This window comes from Nuphar pumila, chromosome 15, assembly GCF_984573655.1.
Source record: "Nuphar pumila chromosome 15, dmNupPumi1.hap1.1, whole genome shotgun sequence".
In the NCBI taxonomy this organism is placed as follows: Eukaryota; Viridiplantae; Streptophyta; class Magnoliopsida; order Nymphaeales; family Nymphaeaceae; genus Nuphar; species Nuphar pumila.
The window spans coordinates 25,226,510-25,241,714 of NC_143263.1; positions in this window are offsets into that span (position 1 = coordinate 25,226,510).

Consider the following 15,205-nt stretch of genomic DNA (forward strand, 5'->3'; position numbering starts at 1 on the left):
AAAAATCTGAGGCCTCTCAAACGTGGGATCTCAGTCTCTCTCATATAAACCGTTGGTTTTCAAATCCTCGGATCTCCCTCAGATCCGAGGATTCAAAGTTCAAACACACCTATAATAGATTTTCATTAGGGATGGCAGTAGATAGATGGAAGAAAAACGAGGATCCGTCTAAACCCGCTCCGCTTGGAGCGAGGATGGAGGACGTAAAACGGGGAATGGACCAGGGATAAAAGTGAAAATCAAAACTTGTAGGGAGATGACGGCGGGGATGAACTTACTCTTGCCCCCACCCCGCCACGTCCAATCTCCGTTAATGAAATTATTACTATACTCTTATATTATAAAATCTCTCTCTCTCTCTCCCTATATATATATATATATCCTAACCCTAAACTCTTTTTCATTTCTATTTTCTTTTTAAAATAGAAATAAAGTTATTTTGAGATGGGGACGAGGATAGTGATGAGGATGGGGACAGCTATTTTGAGATGGTGATGGTGATGGGGACAACTATTTTGAGACGGGGATAGGCCAAAAATAGAGGGAAAATTTTTGAGGCAAGGTGGGGGTAGAGACCTTGTCCCCTGCACCCACCCCTGTCCACTGCCATCCCAAATTTCCATCCTATAGTCACGAAGTAAGAAATGGGTTTGAGAAGCAATATGTGAACCATGAAAACAGAAATGAATGCTTAAGAAATGTGTTAATGCATTTAAAGCATAGGAAGCGTAAGTGCAAAGAAAAAAGAAACAATAAGAGTGACAAACATAAAAAAAAGTAGATAAAAGTAAAACCCTTACTTTTATATATATATATATATATATATATATATATATATATATATATATATATATATATAGATGGCTGTAACACTGGGCGGTCATCTCATCGAACTGGCATCGAACATTCAATTGCTAAGATACAAGGTCAATAGCAGCAATCATGACCACCGCTAATGACCAAGGGCAGAAAAAAGGGAATTAGCAGCTGTTGCACTTGTAATGCAAAAAAAAAAATCACTGGCAAAGATGAGTCCGATAACAATGGACACTTTGTGCATCTGCTATTACATGCTTCTCTCTCTCTCTCTCCGACTCTATTTTTTATAGGACAAAAACAAGCTTTTTCAGTGACAAATTTTTTGTTTTAAAATAGATTTGGGATCCGAATCTGAATTTTAAAAAATTATCAGAACCGTTCTTTAAGGTCTCGCATCTTTCCTCCTCCAATAAGCAGTGATCAACTAGATCAGGAATTGCATATCGATGTTGCTGGAGCTTGCATTGCGAACAAGGGGCGTACCTCATAGACGAAATCTTAGAAAAAATGAATTTGGTAGTAAAAACCACCAAAGCTCACGAAAACATGAAACACAAAATATGCCATCGTTAGAAGAATCTAAACTTAATAAAATGCAGGAGATAAATAAAATAACGAATAAAGTACAATCCAAACTCACCTCAAGCTTAAGTAACTCTTTCTATGGTTGACCAGAGCGGGAACATAAACGACACTTCGGCTAGATTCAAGCTCTAAATGGGTGTGAGATTGGGGGATCTGAACCCTAGGCAAGGTGTGATAGGCTAGGCCAAGTCAGCTAAGCTGACTAGGCCGTTAGGCTAGGCTAGACCGAGTAGGGATTTATGTAGAGTGAGGACGTTAATGCTAATTGACTCTAGATCTATGAAATAGGGAGAATGCCTCCTTATTTATAAATTTTTAGCAGATCTAGATACATCCTCTACTTATTTAGGATCCCTATAAAGATCGACGATTGAAATTAAATGTGTTTGAAATGTAGGGCCAGGATTAATAGATCTTAGGTAGGTTGCCTAGGATAGAATTACATGACTTTAAGAGAAGCTTAATGGCTCAGTCTTTAGTTTTGGCAAGTGAGTTGGCTGAGTTAAGGTGAGTTGATCCCAAGGGTGCACCTTTCAAAATGGGTGGTGGTACGCTGATGACAAATATGTTGGCAACACATTTTTTGTTAATAACAAATAAATGTGTCGTTATCTATTTAGTGACGACAAATCCTAAGGACGAACAAGTGTTGACGACAAATCATGGAAAGCGACAAATCTTGATGACAAATGAATGTGTCATTAAGGGATGTTGATGTTACAACCTAGAAAATGGCTGATGCTGATGAAAATTTAAAGGGATTAACGATAATTCAAAGTGTGGTAACGACAATTCTTGAGGAAAAAATGATCATTAATACCTGAAAACTCATTTTGGCCATAACTTTTGATTCTGAAATTGGTTTGACCTAATTTTTGGCTTGTTGGAAAGCTGAGAATAGCCTTTTTAACTTTTTTTTTGGTAAAAAATCTTAAATAAGTGATTTTGAAGGTAAAAAACTATATTAAAGTTAGTTTTAATGAAAAAAATAAGGATTTTGGCATGAAAAATATCTCGATCCAAAATGAGGTGTCTATAGAGAGCGAGACGTAACAAAATTATATTGTTTTAAATGAAATGCAACCACAAATCTTTAGTTCCTCTTGCAATTACTTACCATAAGAAGCACCAACCTTATGGCTAACTACAAGCACCTCAGGCCACTCAAGGGGGGTTCATTCACTCACTAATTTGTTCATTTTTACCCAGGGTGAACACTAAGAGCCGATACTAGAGTCTGAGACCCTTTGTCAAGGCATCCCTTTCCCTAGAAGATTGTACTTTACTACCAAAGTTAATGACCACAACTATTGTCTCCAAAGCCATTGTTGTCAGGTAACAAGTCTTAAACCCAAGAAGCAACATAGATCCAAAGGGTGGTATCCTAATGCCCATGGTTAGGGATGAGGTCTTTGATCCAAAAGCATACAACAGATCCACAAGATGGTCCCCTCTCCCATTGTAGGGGACGAGTTCAATATCTGAACCAAACTGACAGACTTCCACTAGCAAGTCAACCACCCTCAAATCCTACAGAGTTTCCCCTAATGCTTGTGGTTAGGGACAGGTTTCACATCTGACCCTTAAAAGAGCATAGATCCACAGAATGCCCCCCTAAGCTTCCGGGGTAAAGGACTGAGTTCACATCTGACCCAAGTGACAGGACACACCATCTGCTAGTCAACCATCTAAAAATGACTCCCTCGAGGTTGGTGCAGTCACCACATATTTCAAAGCATGGCAAAAAATTTAGTGGGATCATATAGTTATTATTAGTTCATTTTTCACATGCATCTCATTGTACCTCTCAGGTACCTTCAGGGTCACACTTGACAATTGAGATCACATATGGAGTCCACAACCTTCTCATCCATGCTATTCAATTAATTCGTTACACATAACTCATCACATCACATAGGCATATTCATGCTTAGAAAAGCAGGATAACATGCACATATATTGTGCAATAAAACATAAAATTATACATCAATCACATGTGCATCCTTGCATAAACGAGTCCTTTGGACCAAAGCCAAAACCTCAGGGCCACCAAAATAATAACATGCAATCATCCTCCATTGGTCATTTAAGACCACATATCAAGCCAAAACAACACAAAAAGCCAAAACATCAGGGCCACCTATGAATACAAAAAAAGTGGTAAAGATAATATGCCACTTTTGCAATGAGTCAAGTCACATCAAGCCATTTGGTCCAAAGAGGAGAAGAGAAGATTGAAGTGATGACAAAAAGTGGCCTCTATGGGGTCATCAAGCAAGAAGGGTGGTGCAGATGAAGGTTCAAAAAATGTCTCATTTGCTCAACTCATAAAAATTCTTCAAGAATTATTCAAAGGTCAATCTTCCTCTCTCTCTGTTATGTCCGTCTCAACATATGTTGACCCCAATAAGAACTCTTAGATTCTTGATTTTGTTGCCTCTTTTTAGCTGACTCCTAATGAGTCCATACTATCCAAATGTCTCATTAACACTAATGATTCTTATATTTTAAGTTCAATCGCCGATGAAACATCTTTAAAAATTATAAGTTTTGGTACTTTGAAAAACTTTTATAAAATTAGAGTAATACCTAAGCTTAATTTAAATCTCTTATCCAATTTTCAAATTATTGACTATGTATGTAAGGTCACTTTTCATCTAATGATTGTTTGGTACATGATCTCCAATTCGAGAAGCAGATTAGGCGACACCATAGAAGAGAGGACCTCTACTGCATGAAAATTTTAGAACTATCCAATCAAGTTTTTTTTAATTTTGTTGAAAAGAAAAATATTGAAAATTGACATAGAAAATTAGGACATCAACATATTTCATAAATGTATTTATTCCCTTTTCTTGAAAGTTATAATGAAAAGGATTTGATTTACGAAGATTGTATTCTTGAAAAAATAAAATCTCTACTTTTTTGAACTAGCCAATTTGTATCTAAAGAACCATTTGAGTTAATACATTCAGATATATGGGGATCGACACCGGTTATGTTTAATTAAGTTTCTTATAATATAATATTTATGGATGATTATAGTGGGCACACAGATTTATTTTCTTAGACTCAAATTCAAAGTATTTGATTATTTTTAAATTTTTCATAGTTATATAAAAAATTAATTTAAAGCCTTCATTAAAATATTTAGATCCGATTCTAGAGGAGAATTTTTATCAAATGATTTTAAAAATTACCTTGATAAATAAGAGATTATTCATCAAAGATCTTGACCCTACACCCCACAACCAAATGGGTTAGCCAGAAGAAAGCATCAACACATTATTGAAACTACTAGGGCACTTTTAACGTGCATGCAGTCATCCTCCACTTATAATTGAGCATGCATCACATTCCACAACCTTTGAGCATGGTTCATCATTTAATATAGCATGCACATATACATCTTATACTAGAGTCAAATATTAAAGCATGCTAATACAAAAATTCACACCAAACTTTATTTAAGTATTGAATCAAGTTAATATGAAATCAAGCTCAAAATTGACCTAGGACATTAATACATGCTATAATCCAATACATATACAAAAATATCAAAATCGATCTTCTCATATTAATCATAGAATTCATGATAAGATGAAATCAACTCCAAAATTTCCTAAGCATATGATACATGCTAGGATTCATTTAATGTATATAAAAAAATTCAGAAAAAATTAAACATGCTAGGATCTAAATGTAACATCTGTGAATTTGCTTTAATTTAACTTTTAATTTCTTGTTAGAATCAATTTTAATTTAGGTGATATTCAAGAGTCTACGTTAAGTCAACAATTCTTTGGACTCAACCTAGGGTTCGTAAAAGGCTCAGAAGGGTCACACCCAGCCCAGTGGGGTGGTAGTTGCAGTTAGGATTGCTAAGAGGGGTTCATAGGTAACTCAGGGTTATTTGGATCTTGAGTGAGTTAGTTTTAGATCCAAACCTGAGTTTGGATCTAGTATTGATTTAGATTTTATGTTCGGATATGAATGTTTAACTTGGTTTTAGTTTTTGGATCTTTTTGTTTGGTTTCTAGATCCAACACAACTGGAGATTGGATCATAATTGGATTTTGGATCTAGATCAGGTTTTTGAATCTGAATCATTTTCGGATTTGAACCCAAGTTGGGATCCACTCCAGGTTCTAGAGACCTCATTAGGAGGGTCTTTAAACCCTAGAAGGCTCTAGAGAGGGTGGGACACCCCTCCCTAGTGGATCCATAATTAATTAGATTAATTAGCAATTAATTAAGATTAAAATAGTAGCTAATTAAATTAATTACATAATTAATTAAGAGATTAGTTAGTATATTTTTGGAATTGGACTCTTTGGGATCAACTTAGCTAGAATCATGTTAGGGTTGAACTCTAAGGAGGGGACACTGCCCCTCCTTGGTGGGTTTTCTAATATAAAAAGAAAAAAAAGAGGTAAGTCTCTTTCTTATTCTTTTCTTCTTTTCTATTCTTTCTTCTTCTTCCTTTCTTCATTTTTGGAGTTTTTTAGCAGCCATTGAAGCTCCTCTAAGGTTCTAAGATAGGAGATGAAGGTCGATTTACATTTGAGAACTCAATTAAGGTATGTATATCAATCGCGTAGGCATAGATTTTTCCGAACGCATGAAATATGCATGGGACGATTTTCAGATCTAAGCCAATGATGGATCAGACCTTGAAATACCTCTCTAAAATTGATTTTCAATCTAGAGAACACGTTTTGATGTATCTTTGTTACCATGGAATACAAAAATGATTTTTGAAATAGAACAATTTTTGGGTTTCTTTTATGAAAAACGACTTGAGAAAGGTTTCTTTCTTGTTCTTTGCTAGATCTTATTTATTTCAACATGTTTAATATGTTAATATTAGGTTTTATTGATGAAATATAGGTTTTATAAGTTCTGAAAATTTGTTATATGCTTGAATCCTTGTTCTTGTATGCAAAAGATCATTTTAAAGAAGGTTTTGGAAAAAATATTTTTAGGATTTTGATGTTTTTGATAAAGAAAGTTGATCTGCATATGTATGATGGATTATTTCATGTTTAGCATGATTAAACATGTTAATGTATAAAGAATCCATGTTTGCATGATTGTTTAGGGTTTCTTATGATTCTTGCATAGATGTAATCTTATTAGAGGTATTTCTTACTGATTTTATGATTCTTAGATGATGTACATTATTTGTTTTAGCAAGATTAGCATGAATCTGAGAAAATATTTATTGTATGATGATATAAATATGTATAGAGCAAAAAAAATCGTGATTGGATGGATTTCTAGATTGAATCTTGTTCATGCTTGATGGATCTTGTATAAGTTTGAATCTTGGCTTTTTTGTCCTCATTTTTTTATCCCAACCTATTTTAGAAAATAATTAATATTTAAATAAAAATGAAGTCAATAAATAAAAATAAAAATAATAAAGTGTTCTATATGTCTAGGGCTTGAATTTAGAATCTTGAGTCGCTTCGTTTGAAGCAGTATTGAGGCCGAAACATCCATTGCAATAGAGCACTGGTTTTCTGCCCTGTTTGTAAGACTGTTTCGACCCACATTTTTGTTGGTTCTAAAGACCCAACCAAGATTGATCAAAATAAATTGGAAAATACCTGAGTAAAAGGTAATATATATAAAAAGATCCTGTACAAAGGGTTTTGGCAAAATACTTTTCTTTAGGCCTAGAGAAAAAATTCAAACCGGGATAAATTTATGCTTCTGACTTATATTTTTCCTGAACAAGGTTTAGTCTAGGAATTTTCATGATTTAATTACAATGAATTTTTCAGTTAGGTTTTTTAGACTGTATTCTTGCGATATAGGGGCGGTCCTAATAAAATTGGCAAGGTGCAATTCAATAACTATGATTTTTAGTGGGTTTTCCAAAAACAGTTTAACATGGATCCAAATTTACACATTATGCCATGTATAGATGCTTAATTATATTTTACATTATGCAGCATGGTTAATGATGTTTATCTTGAAATTCGAGTTGATATGCATGCAAACGGAATGCATTCCATGTTATTTTGGATTTATGACCATTCATATGACATATATGTTAATAAACATTGAATATCATAAGGTATGATCAGTGTAAAGTGGATTGTTACACATGTTGTTGCTTGTTTAAGCATGATCATGATTGCATGTGTATGCAACCTTTATATATGCATGTGAGCATATGATATGAGATATAAATTATGTATATTCTGATATGAATTGATTCATAAATATGTTGTATGCAAGCATGTTGATTATTTGTGCATGGTGACATATGAGACTGCATGTTAAAACATGTGATTTAAGTATGATGATTGGGCCAGGTAGTGTGCATTGGCATACATGTATAAATTATGTATGTATGACTTGAATGACGTGCATAGACAATACATATCCTTGAGGTTTAGATATTTCATATTATGAAATACATATATTTTGAATTATGAGATATAATTGATTCAATTAATCGAATACGCATACTTCAATGTTCAATTTATGAAAGTATTGATTTTAAATAATATAAAATGTGATGTTACATGTGGCTATGTTGTGATATCAATGCATGTGATGATGTAATTCTATGTGATGTTGAAATACTACATGAGCTGAGGTTATGAATGTAGGCAATAAAAGTTTAAGCTCAATGATGAAGCTATTGGGTCATAAAACCTTGTTGATATGCCAACATATGGCTACCTGTTGAATTTCTATATGATTGTAACCATTGATGTGATGCATGTTGAATAAATACCTGATTGTGTTCGAATTGGTGGCTATTGACCCTGTGAGTGGTTAACTATGTTTATGCATATATGACAATAGATTCATTGAGAAACTGTTTCAAAGAAAATATTTGTGAGGGTATGCATGACCAAGATCAGGTGATCCAACTAAGGAGGTAAATCACTATGAGGAGGTGCATTGTTCAAGATCTGGTAATCAACAAAGATGGTAAATTCCTGTGAGGAAGTGCATTGTCTAAGACCAAGTAATCCGACTATGGCGAAAACTACCTATGAGGCTATACATTCGCAAGACCAGGTGATCCCGAGTGTAACTTTTTTTTAAGATATGGTGAATTTCTAAGGATGAACAATGAAAGTAAATTCTGATATACCAGGTTAAGAATGTATGTTTGTGATTACCCAAAATCGAAATTTTAACCCCGTCCATTTTACTAGATATCCTTACTGTGTCTCTTCATTCTAGTGCAGATACTGGTTGCATGTAGCAGTGGTTTCTCTCTTGCATTAGACTAATTTTGAGTGATAGGCAGTCCGCTTTTTTGCTATAATGGATGTCTTGTATATCAGGTCTCTCTGTTGGAGATACCTACTCTTAGTATTTTAGGTCAAAAAGTTTGTTCCTTCTTTGTGAATCCATTGTCCCATCTTGGTAGAATGCTATAGAAACTCTAATATATTAAAGAATTAGAAAAATATGTAGCAGTTTATGGTGGAAAATTCATAGCTGAAATAACACAAATTTAGAGGTGAAGTTAATCACATCATAATGGTAGTGCAAGATGTCCATGTGCAGTGCGATGGAGCTCAGGATGCTAAAACACCTTCAACTTCTAAAGTTGAAAAGGATCAGACCACCTCCACATCTTATGATGGTTCTGACAAGGAAGGACCGTCAAAAATTTGTCATGTTTTTCAATGTGTTGAGCCTAATAGAAGGGGGGATGCTGCATTGGTTTTCCTTGACATCATTCCCCCAATAGATATTGATTCACAAAGTAGTAAGGAGAATATGTTGGGTGACAAGGATGCCTTGAGGAATGCTCATGACAGTGTTGAGGATTGTGAAACTTTAAGAAAAATAACTGCTATAGGAGAACTAACACCAACACATGTACAAGAGATTCCAGGTGTAGATCCTGATATTGTTGCTGCAATTTGAAGACAAAGGCTTATTGAGATGTCTTTGTGGTTTAATCCATAAAATCATTTCACTACAATGTCACAAGGTGCTATTGAGCAAGTTTCCATTGCACCTGCTGAGGATGCTACTACCAATGAGAATCCTACTACCAAAACCCTTCACCATGTACCCAAAGACATTGAATTAAGAGATACAAGAAGTTTGTGCTTCGTTTAGAAGGCAGCAGGCTATCTTTTATGTGTGACACTTGTGAATTGATTATTTGTCTGCAAAAGATGGTTATTTGTATGTAATTCATTTTCTTAATTATATGCGAGATAACTGTATTAAACATAATCATAACCATCAAATTTTGATAAAAATCAAATTACATAGAAAATCTTCATAAGGAAAGCCACCTTGAAAACCTTCACAGTTTATAAAGCCACCCCATAAAATATCTGATAAAAACTATATAAAGTTTGAATTTCCACCAAATTAGCATATAAATGAAATCTCAGTAAAAATTAAACTTTTAGTGATATCTTCATGCATATTATTTCATTTGCAAAATTTAAACTCACATTTCAGTCTTGTAATTTAAGAATCACATGTGCAAGTAAAATAAACCTTTGCTTTCTAAAATATAAGAAATGTAACTTCACTTGATGGTTATTCTGTTCCTCAAATCCTAACATGCATGCTAGAAGTGAAACAAATTGCAATAGATGAATTTAAATAAAAGATAAGAAAAATCAGAATGATAAACAAATTGTAATAGATGAATTAAAACAATAACATAAGAGGATGGCGAATATGAATTTACAAAGATCACCACAATGTGTGGCTTATTGATGCAAGATAAAAAAAAAGAGAATGGTTTCTTGTTAGTGCCAAGGACAAAAAAGGCTCTTAGCGAATGGTTTTCTCCTTGGGAAAAGCTTGGAGTTGCAGCAGAATCCATATTCAGGGCAAAATCCAATTAGAGATCAATATTTGGGGCAAAAATTCAATTCAAGATTTATATTCAGGGCAAAAAAATAATTTGAGATTTATATTTTAGGCAAAAATCCATATTCAGAGTAAATATCCAATTTGAGATCCATATTCGGGGCAAAAATCCATATTCGTGGCAAAAATCCAATTTGAGATCTATATTCACGGCAAAAATTCATATTCGGGCAAAAATCCAATTCAAGATCCATATTCGGGGCAAAAATCCAATTCAAAATCCATATTCAAGGCAAAAATTCATGATTTTAGACATAATTTCATAATTGGATCCATATTCGGGCATAAAACCATAATAAACTTGTTAAAACATGTAAAATGGTGGACAAATTGGGTCATACGATCCAAAATGAAGTAATTTGACCCATTATCTATGACTGTCCAAGTTGTCCACACATCATCATCAAACAATAGATATTTGGAACATAGCATCTGATTACGATCCAAACAAACGTTGGACTTGGAACAATTATTACAGAATGAACAAAACCAATGTTCTGTTCCATCTTTTTTGTTCATTTTGTTCAACCTTGCAAAAGCCATTAAACATACCCTAAAGATATGATTCATTTTTTATATGATGAGAAACCCATATGGATTGAGTGCATGAAAAGATCATGATGGTAAGATCAACCTAGTTTGTATATAGCCTCACGATAGGGTTATATCTAGTGTATGAAAAATCTCATGATATCATGACTAAATCCATACTATATGTGTGAAGAATCAGGGTTCATATGATGATGAAAAGTAGACATGACTATGTGAGAAATAACCCATAGTATGTGTGAAAAACCTATGCTTGAAAATGAAGTTAAGTGCACATATAACATGTGAGAAAAATATCTTACTTAAATATTGATATTACCCTTGAAACTTTGCAAGTTTATTTGTTACATGTTTTTGACATGAAATGTTATTTGCTATACATGATACATTAATTATGATATAATATGATTGATTCTTTAACATAAGGTGTTGGCTGATTCAGCCCAATGTCTCATTAGGCGAATATGATATGATCCACATTTTCTTTGAGTCGGTAGGTTTTGAAGTCTATTTTGCTATCCTTAGGGACTCATAGAACTTTAAAGATCCTTTTGATCTCTCGAATCCAGTTTTTTGCTGCTTTAGGTTCGAATTTTCTAGTGAATGAAGGCTGATTCATATCCATGAGCCTCTTGTATGAAGCTCCGCCCATCGCTAATGGCACATGTGTCATGCGATCATGCATAACTTGTTGGAGGTTGTCCCCCATCATGCGCATGGCTTTAACTTGCTGCCCTACAACCCCTGCCAGATTGTTCAGGGTGTCCATGATGGTGTTGCATCTTTCTTGTCACACCATCTAGGGATCATGCAAGAAAGTGCTTTTAGAAGTAAGGTCAATTTTATTTTAGTATCGTGTATTCGATAAAGTTGCTCTCATAACAGACAATTACTCACCTCAGTAAGAAGCAAAATAGTATATGTATTACTATGCCTTTGATAGGTTCACAACAACAAACAAGAAAAACCGAAAAGTATCCAGCAATGCTGGCAAAAACTTGGAACCTATCTCATCACAAAATTTAGAAGTTTCTAACTCCTACAAAAAGAAAGTTGGATGTCTCTATATCCTATGGACGGCTGGTGTAGTGCCTACGATATTCTAGCCTGTTCATGGTGTGTCTTCGCTTATACACAAGAGCATGTGGTGGTGATGCTAGTGTGAATTGTTGAGATCCAGGGAGAGTGATGAATGTTGCGGGGGAGTACTCGGGGGATGCCAGAGTGTAAATGGGTGAATCCGGTCCTGATTCCCAAACCGTGGGATTTAGATCCTCTACTACTAGAGGTATTGGTACTAGGCTAGCTTGTGAGAGTACATCCATCTACATTTCTACATTTTTCATGCTTCATCTTCAGTTGACACTCATCTATTATATGTCCCCTCATACCACAGTAGATACAATCACTTAACTGACGCAGATCGATTTGTCCTGCGTGGTCCATATTGCACCTTCTATAGGATTGTGCTTCCTGTAGGAGCATTTGAATGCTGTATGAGACCGTTTGAATGGCCTAGTTTAAGTGCTTAACTCCTTGAGCTAAGTCTTGCAGTGCGCCTATCATAATGTGACATCGCTCTTCCCAAGTCATCTAAACACAAGTTAAACTACTGAGTTTATCATGAGTAAATCACAACTTTTTAACATAGAACAAAGTAATAAACTTAAAACTAGTGATACAGTGCGATTGCCATTGTTTGACGAGCCTAAAACCATTTTTTTCTAATCTTGCTCTGATACCAATGCTGTAATGCCCCAAAAATTTCAACTTTAAAAATATAAAACTTTAACCATTTTTTTTTAAATAGCACAACATATGTAATTGGTTTTTAAAAAGTCTGACAATCCTGGCGGGTTACAGAAATCAAATAACTGCTTGAGGCTAGACCTGATTCCTTTTATGAATAGATCCATCCTTAACTCAAAAATTGAAAGAAAATGATTTTCATTCCATCTTTCTCACATAGTTTGAAATATTAAATTTATAAGTTTCCAAATAACATCAAAACATCTCATTTAAAATGAGGCACCCAAAAGTTCATCAAGAGATTGTCAAGACTGTTAGGAAATGATGGTTCATGGCTTCGCCGCATACCATGATTTCGCACCATATCATCGTTCATCATCTACGCTCCATGAAACAAGGTCAAAACTCTTGCGAGCCGGTAAGCAAATCCACATAATACACATCATGATAATTAATCAAACATATATCATGAATATCATAGTATGCTTCCTGACAGTCACATAATTGCAGATAATTCATCATAACATCATATCATCATATTATCATAACATGGAATCTTAAATAAATAAACATCATGGATAATCATAGAAAAGTAATAGCTTTGATAATCAGTTAGCAGTGTTAGTAACTTTAGTTTTGATAGGCTTACACACCTCTGGGTACGTAGAGGTAATTGTCATTGTGTCAGCTAGAGTATATTATGGTATTTATTATGCAAATTGTATATTTGTCGTAGTACCTACTGACCGAATAAATAAACCCAAGCCTGTGGTTCATAACTGAGCGATTTTCGTCATAAGGGCAAACCAGATTGCAATCCCCTACTACTGTAACAACTAAAGTATATCACTTTTGGGCAACCTTGACCTCCCTAACTCTGAGTGACTGGAGGTCCAAGGATGCCTTTGCCCCTTAATTCAAGTTGGTATGATATGTAGCTCAAACCTACATGCAATATCATCACTCAGGGTTGTACCGTTTCACCCTCTCTAAGGTGGACCATAGTGTGAATGGGTTACATGAAAGGTTTCATCTTTATTAGGGTATTTAGTATCCCATGCCCTCACTTCATGAGGCAATTAGGCTCAATAGCTTTCATACTTTCCTCAGAGAAGTATACATGTCATGACATGGTTTTGCCCAACCCAATTCATGTGCTCTGGCGCCTTTAGCCCATACGAGCACCTCATTGATGAAGGTGACCACAAGGATCTTTAATGTGTGGATGTTTGCATGCAAAGTGAGACTTCCTCTCACAATGTGGGGTCACAACCCACTCAAGCTCACAAGAGCATTATCCACCAATGCATTTCAATAGTTAGTTTATTTTTCAAATAATATCCACACACTAGTCTAATGATGTTCATTCATCCCTCAATGTGTCATGTCATAGCATAATAAAACATAACATTCAAATGCAAATAAATGTATCTCTACAACATGCTATGCATATAATTTATGTGTAGGCTTCATAGACAATTCGTGAGACAACAATTTATGTCAGAAATGAGAACATCATTATCATATGTTTCTATGCATCATATGCTACTTATGTGAGTTCATGCAAATTCTTTGAATCAAGTATAACCTTCATGTCATATGCATTTTTTTGTATTTTTTGCATAGCCTTAGAATTTCATAGGCAATTTGCATTTCACATAAACATGATCAATTGTTGTCATAAGGCACTCGACACTGACATAAACATTTTCTATGTATTTACAACATATTGCATTTGTGTTAAGCATAAGCATAAGTTAAGAATAATTATTCAATGTACGATGTCAAATTGCATTTATCACAAGCATAAGCATAGGTAAACATGATTTTTTCATGAGCAATGTCATATTGCAATAAAAATGAACATAGACACGGATCATTATTCCATATGCAATGTCATATTGCATTTATCATAAACATATGTATAAACAAGTTAATTCTATGTAAATATCATTTTGCATTGATCATAAACATATGTAAAAACATAGTAATCGTCATAAGACATTCAAATTATCCTTTTTGAACATTCACGTGCATGAGCTTGTAGTAGATTAGCTCACTACACATTCACTCATGATGATATTCCAATGTTTCACGTGTGGAAATGTAAACCTACGCATAAATCTCTCAAGTATGCACATAAGGATATTCTCGCTAAGTAGTTTGCTTAATTAGAGGATTGTGGAGAACCCCACAATTAGAGATGATGAGCTAAAATAACTCAATTGAGAGAGCATGTGTTTTTACAAAGATGAAGGTTTGAATCTTTCTTATAACACATGACCCTTTTGATTTAGGACACAATTGGAAGCAAGAAAGATGTAGGAAAAGTGATGCAAAATTTTAAAATCCATACGGATTTTCTAACCCTTCCAAACGAAAGAAACTTTCTCTTTGGGAGAGTTTTTCTAAAAAAGTACACTTTTTGATAAGAAACATTCTTCCATGGGGGTGGAGGTGGAGGAATGTTTTCTATCAAGAGAAAAGTTATTTTTACACTCTCCGCCACCCATCTGACCACCATCCATCCATCTCACCACCACCACCACCCATCTCAATCCACCACCACCACCGGTCGGTCATGGGAAGCCAGTGACAACCCACTGGTGGTGCATCTTGTTCA